The sequence below is a fragment of the Protobothrops mucrosquamatus genome, unplaced genomic scaffold, assembly GCF_001527695.2.
Source record: "Protobothrops mucrosquamatus isolate PMUCROS unplaced genomic scaffold, P.Mucros_1.0 scaffold2597, whole genome shotgun sequence".
NCBI lineage: Eukaryota > Metazoa > Chordata > Lepidosauria > Squamata > Viperidae > Protobothrops > Protobothrops mucrosquamatus.
Window position 1 is genome coordinate 62,244 of NW_015388651.1, and position 19,093 is coordinate 81,336.

Below are 19,093 nucleotides of genomic sequence, written 5' to 3' on the forward strand. Positions count from 1 at the left end.
CGCCAGTCTGCCGGAGGCTATTTGTCTGACAGCTTCGAGTGGAGAAAAAAAATAAACAACGGAGATGGTGTTACTTTTTACATTTTGCTGCTTGTGCAATTTTCTTTGGTTTTTCTATGTCTTAGAAGACTTTTGTTATAAACGGGGCTTTTTCCGGGGGGAGGGAGGGGACTGCATTTTCGTCCTACAAATGCAAACTTAACAACCTCACCCTTGTTCTACTACAGAATATTTCGACTTTCCAGATGTCACAATAAAACTACACAATGGATACAGGAGCCTCATGTTATACAGGAAAGCTGCAGATCACCATACCTACTGTACATGTTTCCAGGTTTCATCTGGAACATAACACCGAATCTATCATTTATAGCCAGGGTTTCTGTACAACTGCTTGACAGAGATGTGCAACTGATGGAATTAAACGAGGCATTCAGGAGATCTACTCACCTACTGAGATCAATAGGCAAATCAATACTGTAGAACCAGATCAATTCCCAGAGAGGATCTATTAAAGAGAGATCATAAAACAGAATTCCATTGATTGTTACCCACACCTCACAGCTCAAGCCACTCAAATTCAAGAATAAGCTACAGTGCATACTTGGCAATGAGACTGTGCTTACTCAAGCACTGGTGGCAGGCCTATCCCTACTTGAATATAGATCACCAGCCACACAACCTGAAGTATATTTTCCCAAGAAACAAGAGAACAATGATCCAAATGTGGAAATCTGATCCTGTAACAAACCGAGATATCTACAGTGCCCCCACTTTTACACCCACTGCACCATCACATGGCCCCTAAACGTCACTCACAAGATTAGAGGGGTCTTCACATTCTCTTCCTCTAGTGCAGAACATCTGCCAGAAATGTCCTCTGGATTCACAAACATCACAAAGTTTCAGGCTATCTATGCGGGTTGCAACAAACACAATGGGTTATAAGTGTTAATTGATAATGTACTTGCAATCTGTCACATGCATCAAGATAACCACACTGCCTCATCCCAGTTTAAATTCCACGTCAATCTGTCCACTTTTTGCAATGGATGAAATGAGCCATTGCTCACAAAAGGTTATGCCTTTTAATAAAATATGTTAGTTGGAAAAGATGCTACCAGACTCTTCCTCATTTTTCTCTTATCTCTTGTTTCTTTCTCCTTGTTTGCTTCAACCCTCCCATTCTTAAACAAAAATAGACCTACTTCCACTTTCCATGATCAGAAACAAGACAGTTCTCTGTCTAGCATATATTTGAAGAAAGACTAGACTAGTCACTAGAGGATTTGATGATGTATAGCAGGGGTGTCAAACTCAATTTCATTGAGGGCCGCATCAGCATTGCGGTTGCCCTTGGGGGGGTGGCCTACTGGGTGGGTGTGGATGGAGTAGGTGTGGCCTATTGAGTGGGCATGGCCAGCTCTACATCGTTTGATTCAAGGGTGCCTGTGGGGGCCTGGGCAGGAGTGGGACAGATCTGAGGGTCTCTGGCAGAAGGGGGTGGGACTGGGGCAAATGCCAAGGCATGGTCCACTGGAGGAGCCTCACTGCCTGCTGAAACCCCTCCCTCGGAGCCCATCAAGCCGGATATGTGAAGTAGGCAAGGGCCATTTGCTGGCCACTTCCAGGCGATGGTGCATTTCTTCATTCCTCACAAAGGGTGACACCTCCCCAGCATGCACCCAGAGGGTCGGGCCGACACGGCAGGGGCTGTTTCCTCGCTGTTTCCAGATGACCTTGTAGAGCTAAGACTGAATGAGTTTCAGCATAGATGGCCACCACAAAATTGTACATTGGCTCCTGGCCGACCTGGGCCAGAGCCAAGACAGTGGGGGCCGTTCCCTCACTGTTTCCAGGATGGCTTTGCGGGCCACATGAAACCACTTCGCGGGCCGCATCCGGCCCCCGGGCCTTGTGTTTGACATGTTTGATGTATAGAAAAACAAATCCTTTATTTTTAATCGCTTTCGGGACAAAGGTAGTTATTATTCCTATCAGGCACAGCTGTAGGAAATCATTTGGTTACCACACAAACTTTTTCCTATCTGGCACTCCACAAACGTATTGAATGACAACTAACTTAAAGCTAAGCTAAAGGTGCTGGAACTGTAAGCTCAAGAAAGCCAGAAGGCTCCAGGTTGGGAAAGCTACACAAAAGAAAGCAAGAGGGTTAGATTGTAAGATAAGTGCAATATACCTTGCCTGGCTCTTAAGAGCAACATTAGGATCAAAACAAAGTGAGGAGAACAGAGCAGAATTGTTAAGTCCAGAGGCTTTTAGGGAGGGGATTTGACACAGAATTTCAAAAGAGATATGTCTGTGAAATTCTTACCTGAAAATAATATTAAAAATAATTAAGGAGGATTCTGTGGGAGTACCAGCTTTGGACAGAGAGATCACACAACATCAGCTTCAATAGTCCCCCTCCCTTTTTTTGGCAATATTTCCAATCAAGGCAGCATGGATAGGGTTTTTTTTACAGTCCTATTGGTCATCTGCAGGGAACAGTAATAGGCTTATGACAAACTCTGTATGTCTTTAATGTTTGAAGCCAAAAGAAGTGAAAATTACTACAAATTAACTTCAGAATGTTTTGTGAGTGAAAATGGTTTGACGAACCAAATATAAGGAGTTCTAATAATTGAAAAAGAAGAACCTAGCGCTAAAGTCATAAACGTCTGGGGAAAAAAGTGAAAACAGGAAAAGGTAATAGGCGTGAAGCTATGCCGTCTTGTCTTGAACAAGCAACATCTTTCTATTGGTGGGAATTTCCCCTGCTCTCTTACAGCAAAATAGACACTTTGCCAGCTCTTGCCATGTATCTAATCATTTTCTCTGGATTAACCATCTGGAGATTTTCTTTATTCTGCAAATCTTTTGGAATCCCCTACAATGACAACTGCAGGGCAAATCATAAATTGGTTTCCAAAATAAATCTGTCATGTTCAATGAATTTTCATTTGAGCTCTTTCTGCCTCAAAGGTCCTATGCTGACTCCTCTGTGGGGATTTTCTGATTGACCCACTAGTATTATGTGTGAGGCCATATGATCTCCGAATTACTGTCAAATTGGATTCAGGCTTCTTTTTTTAGGAAAGTGTGCTTTGCGTCAATGCCATATTCATTTTCATAAAATCATAATCTGATTCCTCTGAATATAGCTGAAGCATGCTGAACTGCTTGCCCTCTGTCATAAAATCCCTGGATACTGTCCATGTTCATTTTAATTTGTCAAGAGTTAAAGAGTGGCATTTTTGCCTGTTTGAATGAAATGCATCATTTTTGCTTAATTATGATGGTCAAGAAGCCAGAACTTAAAATTAAACAATTCGTTTTCACTTAATTTTGAAGCACAGTAAAATTACATGAGTAACCATTCTACAGAACAGCGAATGAGCTGAAATATCCCTTTCAAAATACACTGCCAGTTTCAAATACTCTGCTATTTGTTTTGTTCTCATGACCATTGAATTTTATCTCTCAAGTAAAACACTATTTGGTGTGGTGGTAAAGGCACTTGTTTAGAAATAGGGAGGGTGGTGGTACTGAATTCTAGTTATGTCTTAGGCAGACTTAGGCCTGGCTGAGGAATTCTGGGAGTTGAAGTCCACAAGTCATAAAAGGGCCAAGTTTGAAGACCCCTGTCCTAGACAGTGGTCCTACAAGATTATAATAAAAATATAAAAAAGGAAGCTTGTTATTTATGTACATTAACTATATTATATATTTTATAGCAGCCCAAGATAATTCTATTCAATGTGGCCCGTGCTAGCGAAAAGGTTGGACACCCATGGACTACTACATTATCAAGCATTTGACTTTAAAATTAATAAAATCTGATCTTGCTGGTAATCTGGCCAGTTCATAGGGTTCTCATGGACACCTTCTCAAGAGTAAAGGAAGACTTGCATCTCTTCTCTGATTTGGTTACCTCAATGTAAAAAAGATGTTGAGACTCTAGAAAGAGTACAGAGAAGAGCAACAAAGATGATTAGGGGACTGGAGGCTAAAGCATACAAGGAAAGGCTGCTGGAATTGGGTATGTCTAGTTTAATGAAGAGAAGGACGAGGGGGGACATGATAGCAGTGTTCCAATATCTCAGGGGCTGCCACAAAGAAGAGGGAGTCAAGCTATCCTCCAAAGCTCCTGAAGGCAGGACAAGAAGCAACGGGTGGAAACTAATCAAGGAGAGAAGCAACGTAGAACTAAGGAGAAACTTCCTGACAGTTAGAACAATTAACCAGTGGAACAACCTGACTCCAGAAGTGGTGAATGCTCCAACACTGGAAGTTTTTAAGAAGAGACTGGACAGCCATTTGTCCGAAATGGTATAGGGTTACCCGCCTAAGCAGGGGTTTGGACTTGATGACCTTCAAGGTCCCTTCCAACTTTATTATTATTATTATTATTATTATTATTATTATTATTATTATTATTATTATTATTATTATTGTTATTGTTATTGTTATTGTTATTGTTATTGTTATTGTTATTGTTATTGTTATCGTTATCGTTATCGTTATCATTATCGTTATTATTATTATTATGCATCTCGGAAGGTAGTAGATGAAGTCAATTCAAAGGCAAAATCTTGGAACATTAAACATTTGGATTCTTAAGCCAAGTAAGAAACTGAAAAAGATTTCTGGCAAAATGGCTTCAGGAATGTAGTAAGCAAGTTGTACGTCCTTGAGCAGTGGTTGCTCAGAGCCTCCCACCTCCTTTCCAAAGAGCTGTGGGGTATAGTCTTATGTCTGGCAGTAAGGTACTTAGTTTGCATGTCTGTGTTGCAAGATAAATGTACATGGAAAATTGTTGCAACTTCAGGCTAGGATTAAAATGTGCTACCTACATATTAGAATTGTCAGACTCAGTCCAAATTTAGAGCGCATTATGACTCATAAATCATGGTGCATATTAATTATGAGAAAATCCTCAGGGCTTAATTCCCACTCATTAACTAACCCTGCTGTCCAACCCTTTACAGGGAAAAATGAGCAAGTTTACTGCAGTCTAGCAATAAAAAAAATGATTAAAAGTGATGCAAACAAAAAGTAAAAAAAAATGTACAATAATCATACACACACACCCATAACATTTGAAGCATGTTGAGACAGAAAGGCACATAGGAGTGTTTGCTCTCAGGAGTATTCTTTCCTGATATGGAAAACAGCCGTGCTAGAAAAGAGTCAGAACCAGGATCTGGTTTTGAAAGCACCAATAACAGAGATGCCGATGTAAATAGTAATAGCACTTAAACTTATATATCGCCCCATAGTGCTTTGCAGCACTCTCTAAGCAGTTTACAAATGTCAGCATATTGCCCCCAGCTATCTGGGTCCTCATTTTACTGACCTCAGAAGGATGGAAGACTGAGTCAATCTTGAGCCAGTCAGGATCAAACCCCTGGCTGTGGGCAGAGTTAGCCTGCAGTACTGCACTCTAACCACTGCACCACCAAAGAGGAAAAGGTGAAGCTCAAAAGTGGAATATTAACAACTGAAATGTGATTAAGCGAAATAGCTCTTTAAGTCTATGGAATAGGAATCAATACCCAAATTTGTACCCTCTGATGTCTTGTTTAGAACCTTGTTGGCTCATCATGTGGCCAGAACCCCATTCAGTTCCTGGCAAATGAACTTATGTACATATATAGGCATAACATGCATATATGTAATTTATCCTAACTAAGATACTCAAGTGATCAACTCTATGACTGTGAGAACATCGCAGCGTAAACTCTACCCCTTCCATCCTTCAAAAGCAGTTTGGAGATGATCTACAATTATTTTTTTACTCCTGCTAGTTTCAAAACACTAGGAACAGTGAATTTTTTTTAAAAAAAATCAAATAATCTTTTTAGAACCACAAACTGCCACTGGTTCTAAAAAAAGAGGGGGGAAATCAGTCATTCCACCTACCCACCACACAAAAGGGAGAAAAAAATAATTGTTTCAAATCTTTCATCCACGTTCTTACTTCTTGTTATGTGGGTCTGCCTACCATTTGCCATAACTAAATAAAATATGATTGCTTATAGGGAACTGCAAATCCGCAACCTCACTTTTCCCTATGAGAGATCAAAACTCAAGAGCCAGGAGGCAAGTGAAAATAAACGTTTCTACTATTATGACAGTGAACTATTCATTCTGCTACTGTACTGTGAGAATGAACTAGCCAGGAGCTCTTCAGAGCTGCAGCGTTGCAAAAGAAAAAAAAGAAAAAAAGCTTTACAGTATTTTGTTTCAGATTCTGGCCTGGAATTCAAAAGGGGGAAAAAAAAACCCTTCAATTCTAGCTCCATAAGAGCCATTTCAAGAAATGCTGCTATCAAAGTGGTTCTGCTGGTGGCCATGCCTGCTTCTCAGATTATTGTCCAGGAGCACTAATGGCTGTTTAAATATATGATGACCCTAAATCTAGGTTTGAAAAACGTGCTAGACTTGGGCAATGCTACTTAAACTGGAACAAATATTGGTGCCTTATTACACTTAAAGCAGTGGTTCTCAACCTTTTTAATGCCGCGACCCCCAACCGGTCGTAAGTCGAGGACTAAACTGGTCGTAAGTCGAGGACTACCCAACCGGTCGTAAGTCGAGGACTTTCCCTGCCCGGGAGCGCTGCGCATGTGTGGTTCCGCCCCCTGCGCCGGCCGAGGCGTAGCTGGCAAGCGGCAGAGACGGAGCAGGCCGACTACCAGCTGGCCCAGCTCAAGGGAGGTAAGGCACCCGCCGGAAAAGGGGAAAAAATGGCGGACAGCCTTGCTTGGCGACCCCCATGAAATGGTTGATCGACCCCAAATGGGGTCGCGACCCATAGGTTGAGAACCGCTGACTTAAAGGCTTCTTACCTAACCATGAAGCAACCAGCTTGCAGTTAAACTGACACAGTAAGTCATAATGCAGTGGAGCATTGCATGTTGTGTAAACATAGTTTGGAAAATCTGTACTTATTATTAAAGATAAAGTTTTTATTACATTCGTGAACATGCTTCTCTCTCTGTGGCCACTCCTGCCCTCTGAATAGCCTCCCCTCAAAAGATAGTACAGCCCCGGCTTGTGGGGTTTTTAAACAAGCTGGCTATTCAGTGGCAGACCTGGAAAGAGGTCCCTGGTGGATGTTTTGTCTGATTTTATAACCAATCATATTGCTTTCCTGATAGGGGTTGTTTGCTAACTTGATTATTGTTATTACTTATCTTTTTTCTCTGAATGCTGATTTACAGTCCCATAGAAATAAAGGAAAACAAATGAAGGTCTTCCACCATTATCTCCAAATTCCAAACAAGGCAACAACTATAATCAATTTGGTGGGCTTGACAGGGAGCTTCATATATATGTGGTGTTTAGCTTAGCAAAATAGTTATGTACATGCAACTAATAAAATAGATGTAATATTCATCTTTAAATCTAAAAATATTGCAACCACTTTAATCCACTTTTTTTTGTGGGGCAGGTTCTGTGATATTGTGGCCAGTGTATATTTTTTTCCTCTTTATTGGTTATCTCTTTTTCTTGTTGGGTTTGGAATTATAAGTCAGGCTACTGCAATTAACTCCAATTGTTGATATTCTTTCGATACTATTTTTTAAATTTTCTTCAATAAATATCATTTATATTTAGTTCCTGCATTTTCTTGTAAGCTTATTCAAGGTTGACAAGGCTATTCCCAGTAATTGCCACTTCTTTGACTTCACTGCAAGGTAGTAGTGACAAAGTTTAACCATTTGACCCACCATTGGGTCCTCATGGGGAGTTGAGAATCAGCAAGGTGATGGGTGGAGGATTAAGGTACAAGTCCCACCCCTCTGTCTATTAAACATAAATAAAGCATCATGAAGCCATCGGCCATCTTGCCAATTTGGAATCTCCACCCAAGCTCCAGGTCATGTTGGTTGAATGGTCTTTAGATGGAGTCTTAAGGAAAAGAAAGTGCTGCTTTAACACTGGTCTAACTAAGCATGATTTAGACCTTTGTGCTCATGGGTTAGGAATGACATGGTAGCATGTGAACAAAGTGTGTTTGTGCTGTGGTTAGGTCCAGGTGGAAAAAGGCTCATAATGCCATATTAATATGTACAGTATAAGATTACAATCTGAAAACATTTTAAAAGGAATCCAGGAAGACATATTTCTATGGGGAAAGAGGGTGGGTCAAAAAAGTTAACCAAGTGTTAAGCTTATGGCTTAACAATGTTGATCTGGTGTGCCTTTCTCAAAAAGAACCTGAGCCGGAAATATAGATTCAATTTTTTTTTATTTATGCTGGCAGGCAAGGACTCACAACATATGTTTTTTTACATTATAACGAGGTATAATGAGTTCGCAAGTAACCAAAGTTCAAGTCAACATCCTTGACAGTTTGAGCCAGTTCTTATCAGACTCTATACTCCTCATGGAGAGCTTGCTTCAAAGACATTTTAATCTCCTAGTAACATTAATCAAAGAACCTCCTAATTACCAGGGCTTTTTTTCTCATAGAGCGCCCAGAACGGAGTTCCGGCACCTTTTTTGGATGGAACCTTGTAGGGTAGGCAAGGCGGGTTGTATGACGTGTGTGAGTTCCGGCACCTTTTTTTTTTTTTTTAGAAAAAAACCACTGCTAATTACTAAAGATATTAATCAAAGATGACCCCCTCTGATGTTACCATCAAGTGGAACCCGACCCACCCTCACCATTTTTAATGTGCATTTCATGGCTTCAATTTCACAGGTACACTTACCAACTTGATTTTTTGGGGCCCTGCCTCCCACTTCATTTGCAGATGTTCCCATTAAAAAACAGTTTGAAATCAGCTAAAGCTTTCCTTCACCGGACTTTTCCTTCAATTAAATTTGTTTTGTTTTGCCTTTGCCTTGCTTTTTAAAAAGCAAATGAAAATTTGTTGTCTTTCTGGATTCTGAGGAATTTTTGCATTAAGATCGGAAAGCTTTTGGATGCAGTAGACAAAAACTGTTAGTCACTTTATGCAAGGATAAATTCCCATTGCCTTATACATATGCTTAACATTTGTAAATTGCATTGCAGAAAATTCCATCTGGATTTAACAGAGATGCTCATCTAATTGACACCTTTTCTCCATTAGCCTGTTAAATTGAGGGTTACTGTATATGTAAGATTCGATTTCCTGATGTTATTGACATGCTAGGCAAGAATTCTCTGGTGCAGCCTAATAATGCTATTTGTTAGTTAGAAAATAATGTTTTGCAACAGAGGTGGAAGGAATCCATACTAAGGCCAAATTATCAAAAAGTAAATTTATGCCCCACAGGCATCTCTAAATCTCTTACTTTGGAGTCATCTCACTGAGTGCTGCAGGGCTTTTCTGATAGTTCTTTTAATTTTAAGGGCTCCGGTTTCTAGTTTTGAAAAATCTTGCTTCTCACCTTAGCCTTTAAGAACAAATCAGCTTCACAGTTATGGAGGGGAAGAAAACACAAGGTTTTTTACAGTTCTTATTCTCCTGAAGCACAGAAAAATGAATGATTGGGAACAATAAGTAATTAAACTTCAGAGTAACTTCAAAGGCAGTGAGAGTTAAAAGGTAGTCTGCACAAATCAATAATCTTAGAACCTTATATAAAAAGGCATTAGTCACTAGCCGCAGACCATCTGCTGTGAGAAAGCCGCAGACCATCTGCTGATTTTTAACAGAACTACACTATAGGCATGTAAATCTCTACTATGTCTCTACTATAGTGATCAAATATTTAATCCACACAACTTCTCTACAGTACTGTACATCTATGGTGCTATGTTCAGTCATACTGTCTGAGAATTGTAGCCTGTATTTGCTGTAGGACATAGGCTGGAAATTAGCACTTGTCTCTGGTTACCACCACAAAAAAAGGATTTCTTTCCCTTTTCCTCAAGGCCAAATTGAATGTGTTGCTACTGTCCTTGTGAGCCTTTTGCCTGGAAAACTGCCTGCTGCTACCTCTTCCTACGTCCACCTCACATTTTGCAGCATAGTCCAGAAGGATGCCCTAAACATGTAATGATAGCAAAATGAGGAAAACTTGGTGTAGCATTAGGTTACATTGAGTTCATGGAAGCTAGGGCAGGCCTCCATCAGTTAACTGTTCCTGGCTGGCTCATCAGGACCTCGGAGACATGAAGGACCTCTGGGAGATAAAGCAGTAGAAGTAATTCCTGAAGTGTCAGTGGAGAAAAATGAAAAGTGACTGCATGGCTACATGCCCCTATTGGGATAAGACACACTAGAGTGGTTAACTTCATCTTAGACAGAATTCAGCGTTAACTTATTCTACCTGGCCATTGTGACCAATGGATATGTTATTTGGTTGTCAAAATTGCTCAGTACTGCTAAAATCTTAACTCCCCTGGGCAGAAGCTATCATGTTGAGACACCATTTAGCTTGTCATCTGAAGCGTTCGGACAGTGTGCTCTCTAGACCATTGTCTGCCAAGAATTAGTTTGATCCTTGCCCTTTCTAGATCCTGCAGGGGGCTGGTGTGTTTGATTATTTGGCTCTGGGTAACCATCAATGATTGATTTTGGAAGAGGCTATTGCCTGCAGTCTTGAAAGAATCTTAAAGAATCACTTCCTGCATCTGGTGATTTTAGATAATTATTGCCTGCTACAGCCTTCCTCTTTTAGAGAAAGCTAAGTTGAGATAGTGGTGAGGGATCAGCTACACAGAACTTTAGATGAAGTAGATTATCTGGACCCTTTTCAATCCAGGTTCAGGCATGGGCATTTGATGGAGGTATCATTGCTTGCTGTAAAAGATTACTTTTTATAAAACCTGGATGGGTGTAGTCTATCTCTCCTGGTCCATTTAGACCTGTCATGGCCCCATCGGATCCCAGTTCAGAGGAGAAGGAGGAGTTGGAACTGAGACCATCCAATGGGAATGGCACGTCTCCCCTGGAATGTTTGGAGAGGCCAGGGGCATAGAATGATGCTGTCCCAGGCCCCTCAGACATTGGGGGAGGGTGGTCAACTGGACAGGGAGCTGCCTGCCCTCACAGACATGGGGGAGGATTAGCTGCAGACAGGCAGTGATGTTGAGAGGCAGCAGATCCCCTCTGATGAGGAACAGCTGCCTCTCCCACTTGATCCGAGGGCACAGGGAGTAGAACGGTGGCAAGCTCAAAGGAGGTCTGTGAGGCCACTTGGGAGAAGGTCGCCCTGCCCCTCCTCACAAGGAACACCTGGTTAAGTTGACTTAAGTAGAGGCTAGGGGAGATTGTCTTTGTTAGGACAAAACAGTTGTTTTGTTTTGACATGCATTTCCCTGGCCTTGGAAAAACTCTGCCTTGTTATCGTGTTTCTACCTGTGGATTTTGACCCTCGCTTGTGGACTCTTAATAATAATAATAATAAAGTTGGAAGGGACCTTGGAGGTCATCTAGTCCAACCCCCTGCTCAGGCAGGAAACCCTATACCATTTCGGACAGATGGCTGTCCAGTCTCTTCTTAAAAATTTCCAGTGTTGGAGCATTCACCGCTTCTGGAGGCAGGTTGTTCTAACTGTCAGGAAGTTTCTCCTTAGTTCTAGGTTGCTTCTCTCCTTGATTAGTTTCCACCCGTTGCTTCTTGTCCTGCCTACAGGCGCCTTGGAAAATAGCTTGACTCCCTCTTCTTTGTGGCAGCCCCTGAGATATTGGAACACTGCTATCATGTCCCCCCTCGTCCTTCTCTTCGTTAAACGAGACATGTGGACCTGGAATCTCATATGCAACGTATAGATCTTGCACTTTTGGGGGGGACTTTTGGGGGGGATTTCCTCTCTGCCTTTGCGATATGGCTCTGGGGATTATTGGCTTTGTTTATGAAACTGTGGGTGGAGCTTTACTGGTCATTGCAGGGCTGTTTGTTCTGGCATTAGCAGAGCAATACACGACCCTATCAAAGCCTTGGCGATCTGGGTCATAACAAGACCTTTCATTGGCTTTTACCCTCCTGTGCTGCTTACAGGGCTTGGAGATTGGAAGCAATATGTTGCAATGATTTGCTGTGACTGGGAAAGGTCATTCAATGGTTAAGATATGATATAATTACAGTATATACTAGCTTTACAGTATATAACTATTCCAGGCTGCGATGGAGATGCAATTGATGCCTTATCTAGGAGGCTGTCATGACTCTGCATGGGATAGAAGAAGCTGAAGTAAGATGACAGTGCTGTTGTCTATCATTGTTGACAACAGTATTGTCTCTTGACAGAAGGGCACATCTTGAAAGTCACAATATTTTAGGATTGTATCATACAACGTGTCAAGAGTAATTTTTGTTGCAACAAAATATGAACATAATAAATGAACATATCATTCTCACAGAAGGAATATATTACATAGATGTTCCACAATGCATATTTTGCAGAAAGAAGATTTTTCACTTCCATTGTACCATTCAAGTGACAGCTCAACAAAATGCAGATGTGTGGTTTCCTGAAAGAATCCTGGCTATGCAAATCTCTTTCAAACTAGTCAGAGGCACATGGAAACCGTGCCACATGATTGTGTTTGGAGGAAGTTACTGTGAACCACAGAAAGTTTGTAGAACTCCTGTTGTGAATTTGCTACTAGAGTTTGCACTTTTTTCCGCCTTCCATGAAGGGGTCCCTGGAGAAATTAGTAAAGGAGTATCTGGTGAAATTCTCTCTTCTGTACAGCAATTAAGGTAGCCGCATCTTGGGAGTAAGATGTTGCCATATGGACAAAACATTCTATTGCAATCATATTTTTATGGCTTCCCAGCAAGCTGGAGTGTATCTAGATCAGTGGTTCTCAACCTTTTTAATGCCGCGACCCCAACCGGTCGTAAGTCGAGGACTAAACCATTCGTAAGTCGAGGACTAAACCGGTCGCAAGTCAAGGACTACCCAACCGGTCGTAAGTCGAGGACTTTCCCTGCCCAGGAGCGCCGCGCATGCGTGGTTCCGCCCCCTGCGTCGGCCGAGGCATAGCTGGCAAGCGGCAGAGACGGAGCAGGCTGACCACCAGCTGGCCCAGCCCAAGGGAGGTAAGGCACCCACCAGAAAAGGGGAAAAAATGGCGGACAAAAAAATGGCGGACAGCCTTGCTTGGCGACCCCTGTGAAATGGTCGATCGACCCCAAATGGGGTCCCGACCCACAGGTTGAGAACCACTGATCTAGATGTTTCCTAATGTTGCCCACAAATGCATTCCTGGTAGGTCTTCCACAGACCACCTTTCTAGGCTGGTGGCTGGTCGCTACCAGTCTGGCTGCTGGTGTTGCAGCCCCCAGACTGCCTCATCGATGCAGCCTTCCTGTTTTTATGATCTGAGCATGGCAGTGTGTCTATATTATCAGTGACTGTCAAAAATAAATGTTTCACACGACTTATGGGGCAGCTCTCCTTTCCCATTTTACTGAAGAGATGACTTTCATTATGCACATCCTTTCTTCTGGAGCTGAAAATTGCAGCATGTTTTTTTTTTTTTATAAAAAAAACTCCAACCGAAGGAATGCCCCTATAACTAGAATATTGAAAAACCACGTCATAATTTTCATCTCTGAGAGCAGAATCAAAAAGGCTACAGCTGGGGGGGGGAGTAAATATCCAACGTTGCCTAGATTCTAAGGTTTTCTGAAAGAAGCAGCAGATGGTGTGAAAAGGTAGGTGGATTGGCCCTGGCTGATGGATGAGGATCTGCTGGGAGGTTCCCAGGTTGGTAGCAGACGAATTGGGCAAGCTGAATGGACAGGTAGGGTGAAGCCAGTAAGACAAGCCAGCGAGGAAGCCACTGAGACAGTTAGCTCAGCCCCAATGTGGGCATGAGAAGGAGCAGCAAAGCCCCAAAGCTATTTCTTGGGGGCTTGAGTATGATAACTACAAAAACTGCAGGCTATTTCTTTTAAGGGAATATTGATCTCTCCATCTTCCAGGAGATCGATATTCTCAGGGCAATACATAAAAAAAATTAATAGTGACCCTGAGCTGCCAGAAGACAAAACAAAACTGGAAAAGACTATAGGTGTTTGGCTTGAGCATAAGGGAACTGGCCCTCAGAGGGACACTGCCAAACTCCACAGCATCCAGCATAATTAAAGGGGTAAGGATCATGCAGATGTCAACAAAGATTTTTAGGAGCAAAGGGCAGAATGTTGGCAACTGCAAGAGGAACCCCCAGCTGACATGTTTCACAGAATTCATTTAGGTGGAGTTTCTGTGAATGTTTTGAATCAGTATTTCCTGGATCTTGTGCAACTTCAACCCAGCTGCCATTTATGATCTAGACCAGAGGTGTCCAACCATGCCAACTTAAATTATGGACTTCAGTTCCCAGAATTCGCCAACCAACATGAATTCAGCATTCCCTTCCCAGCAGAATTCTGGGAGTTGAAGTCCACAGGTCTTAAAGTTGGTAAGGTTGGACACCCCTGATCTAAACAATTCAAAAACTCTTATCTAACCTTGTAGTTCTTTATGATGAACATTCTCCATATTTGCCAGCCTCCCTACAATTTCTCACAGGGGGAAAGATTCCCGGAGATACTACCCTTGCCTTGCCCCATCCCACCCCTATACATTTGGGATGGTAACTGGTGTTCAGTTTCCTCTTCATTAAGCGATGTGGGGGGGCATGTTTGTTGGGGGTGGGTGGGAAGGAGAGGGGGAAACCTATAGAGTTACTACTCTGAAACTACCCTGTACTAAACTATGCAATTGTAAGAATCCTGACCAGTCTCTTTGATAAAGTACAGTAAAGGCAGGCCATTGGGCAGTGTTCTTCCTATTTAAATACATTTCTCTTGACTCAGGAATCAGAGAAAAACATATGCATGTGGTTGTAAGAAAGCGTCCATAGGTCAGTTATTATTAGTAGAATTTACAATTATGTCCTAATAGCCTTTACACATGCCGAAAACCTAAGAATTATCTCCTAAACAGATACAACTGGGTAGTTTACACACTTTGCAGTGAAACCAACAGTGTGAGACTGTTTTGTTATCTGAAGGATAGGGAAACAACACCCCCCCCCCAGCTATTGCGTTAGTAATCGTGCTACGCAACACCAGGTGGCGCATCAGGTCTGAGCTATAAAAAGTGGTCATCCCTGAAAATATTGTTGCAGCAGAACAAAATTTGGCTTTGGGTATAGGTGGCTTATTCTGTACAGAAGAATTTGGTCTTTGAAAGGCCATCAGATCAAAGTGTAATTTGAAAATAAGATGGAAGAAAAGGGGCCATGAAGTTATCCATCACATCATGGAACAGAGAAGCAGAAGTGGATAAGCAAAAAAACATTTTTTCCCTTAGGGCCCACACTCTCAGGGGAAAAAAAAAACTTAGTTAAGCTATGGAAACTGAGTGTGATTTATTCACTGTAGCATTGTCAGAGAAAATCCAAGTTCACTGATTTCTTTGAACTGATGACTGCCTTCTCCTAAAGGAGCCAAATTGATTGAGAAAAGTTAAAGGTCACTGCAGTGTATTTAAAAAAAATATGCATGCATATGCAGGCACACCCAACAAAAATGGTAGTAGGTTACAACCCACAATTGCTGACTTTTTCCCTTGCCTCCTCTTGGTATGAATGACCTGTTAGCTTACCCAGATGATATTTTAAGACATAATCACTTAGTAATCCATCTTTAGTGTTATGTGCTCTATTTAGAAACCTTTCTTGCTGTTCTGATGAAATGGTTGGTGTTAAGAGTTGTAAATTAGTTCTGATCCTAACGACCAAAGGTCCCTTTCTAAGATAAAGTCTGAAATAACTTATGGGATTCATTCATTTAATTTGCTCCATGTTTATGCATATTAACTTATATTTTCAGTAAGATATAAGAAATAATTGACTCCCTCTAGGTTTTAAATGATCTTTCTAAATCTTAGGTAAGACATTCTCACTCTGAGGTGAAGGCTTTATTCAAGAAATTTGCAATCTGTTAAGAATTGCTGTGAGAGGAAAACATCCTGGGTGTTTTCTGAGCTTGGTTGTTTTTTTGAAGACTAAATAGGATTGTTTTAACGTCCCATTTTTTTTTCTTGCAGTGTCCCATCCATATATTAGCCAGGTCTGACTCTGGATAGTTTTTTGAGATCTGCTAACCTCAAGATCTGCTAGGTGTTGCCCCTAATTAGGCATGAGGAGATATATCTAGATAAGTCACAGTAATGAAATATAACTTAATCCAAGCACATTAATACTGTATTTTATCCTCTTTTCTGATGACTCTAACGATAGTAGCTAATACTAGTAGCTAAAATCTGGGGTCAACCAGGAAAACTGAACAGTGGGAGGACAGATCAAAACAAAGAAGTCACAGTACACTATTAGTGAAGACATTTCTTCCCGTGGAATGTGATAAGCAAGTGGGAGGGTCATTCACTGGGGAAATCACTGTGATGACAATTCATTACTACATCATCAAAATCAGTGGCCATATGAAACTTGATACCACCTTCTGGGGAAAAGGACATTTATCATATAAGGAACGGTTGCTGGAATTCGGTATGTCTAGTTTAATGAAGAGAAGGACGAGGGGGGACATGATAGCAGTGTTCCAATATCTCAGGGGCTGCCACAAAGAAGAGGGAGTCAAGCTATTTTCCAAAGCGCCTGAAGGCAGGACAAGAAGCAACAGGTGGAAGCTAACCAAAGAGAGAAGCAACCTAGAACTAAGGAGAAACTTCCTGACAGAACAATTAACCAGTGGAACAACCTGCCTCCAGAAGCGGTGAATGCACCAACACTGGAAGTTTTTAAGAAGAAACTGGACAGCCATTTGTCCAAAATGGTATAGGGTTTCCTGCCTGAGCAGGGGGTTGGACTAGATGACCTCCAAGATCCCTTCCAACTTTATCATCATTATTAGAGGGCCACCACAAAATTGTACATTGGCTCCTGGCCGGCCTGGGCCAGGGCCAAGGCAGTGGGGGCCGTTCCCTCACTGTTTCCAGGATGGCTTCGCGGGCCGCATGAAACCATCCCCAGATGCGGTTTGAGATCATCCTATCTGCATCCTGTTAGGCCCTATTTGTCTGACCCGGTGGAGTTATTCTTTTATGGCTAATTAACTGGCAAGATGATGTTGGTGACCTTGGATCAGTGAGAATGACTTGGAAGGTACCATCCTATGGTTTGATTCTCTGCACTATGTGAACCAATAGCATATCACAAATATTTTTGAAGGAACTGAAGCAACCCTAGCATGCCAAACAGTTTCCAAGTTTTTAATCTTGAACCACAGTCACCAAATTAAACCAGCTCCGATCACAGTTAAGTTTGAACCTTGAACATGGGCCACAGATATATTCAAGCACTGATGCTGGAAAAGGAGTAATTTGATCAATGTCAGAGGTGAACAGAGATTTAAACCAAGATCTCTCATTCTACTTTTTAAGATCAATGTACCACATCTGCAATTGCCAAGGTACTGCCCTCCAGATACTTTGGACTTCAAGTCCCATAATCTATATCCTATAATTCTGAGAACAGCCAATGTCATTTGGGTATTAAAGGAAGCAGCCTGTTAATTCTGAAAAACACAGTTGGGAAAAACTAACTTTAGGACCACAATTTCTTTTCTGTGAATTACTAAATTGGAGAAAGGATTGTTTTCAGTTGAAACACATTGTCACTTCCAGACAGGAATTTACTCAGTAGAAACTGAGGGGTGGATGGACGGCTGTCATCAGAGGGAGAAGTAAGGAAAAAGGGAGCACTGAAGCCAAACAATGCTACCACCTGAATGACATGGGAACAATGCCTGGAAGTCCATGGCAAGGTAGCAGAACCCATCTGTAACCATATCCTTATTGTGGTTCCCCTTTTGTGGGAGGTCAGGAGGTACCCCCCCCCCATTAGCCCCCACTTCTCTCAACTTTAAAGTCCTCAGCTGTTTCTTTTCACAAGCCCAACACCTGTTTCCTGTAGCTGAAGGATCCTCTCTCTACTACAGAATGGCTCGGGGTGATGACCCAAGCAGCTGTGGTCCTCCTGGGCAGAGGATGATATTTTGCAGGGGAAATGGATGTCCTCTCTGTTGTTTTAGAAACTGCCCAGCACCAAATGCATCAGAGATAGCTTGCTTAGAGAAAAAGGCAACAGAGAGTGTTAAGTCCTTGGATAAATGGCGAAGGAGGCAATTCATGTTACAGAACAGATCTTTATTTCTCTCAGTCACTACAACCAACCAACAAGAGCAGAGGCACGCAGGCCTCCTTTTATACTCCCGGATCCCCGGGCAACAACAACCAATAGCAGGCATTCTTTTTCCCGCCTTGCGCATGTGCGCAAGGCTGGCGCCGCTCAGTCTGGTTCTGGGCAGCTTTTGCAATGCCCGGGACTCTTGCAGCGTCCCGAGCCTGCTTCTGCAGGCTCAGGACACAACAGAGAGCATCGCCAGAGGCGGTTTCAGATCCATGCAGGAAGCCCTTTGAGCCTGTCAGCCCTTCAAGATAGTCCAGGCGAGAAGCCCAAACCATAAGCACTAAGATTACAGAATCTTGCAAGTCTGAAATCTTTCCTTTCCTCCCTTACTTTTGCTTTTTAGAAAACTAGGAATGGTCCTTTCTGAAATCCCAAAGGATATTTTGAGGGGTTTTTCCTTGAAAATGTTTCGCTTCTCATCCAAGAAGCTTCTTCAGTTCTCAATTGAAGAACTGGACTCAGAAGTGAAACATTTTCAAGCAAAAAAACCCAAGAAAGTCCAGCTGCCTTTTGGAAAAGCACCTTTGAGACAACTATGACCTGGATAATTGAGAATCTCCATAGACATCCTTCTGAGATGCTTTCTCTGCTCTTTCTCTCCTTTGGACTCAGATCTCTTTTATCAGACCGCTATCTGGGCTGTGGCTCTCACTCCTATCACCCAAGGCAGTTCCCACCACTCATTACCAAACCTTCTGCCAATTAGTTTATGACCTAAAAGTGTACTTCCAAACTGCCTGCAGTTTGGATGATGAGACTGAGTGGGTCTTTCTTTCTTTCTTTCTTTCTTTCTTTCTTTCTTTCTTTCTTTCTTTCTTTCTTTCTTTCTTTCTTTCTTTCTTTCTTTCTTTCTTTCTTCCTTCCTTCCTTCCTTCCTTCCTTCCTCCTTCCTTCCTTCCTTCCTTCCTTCCTTCCTTCTTTCTTTCTTTCTTTCT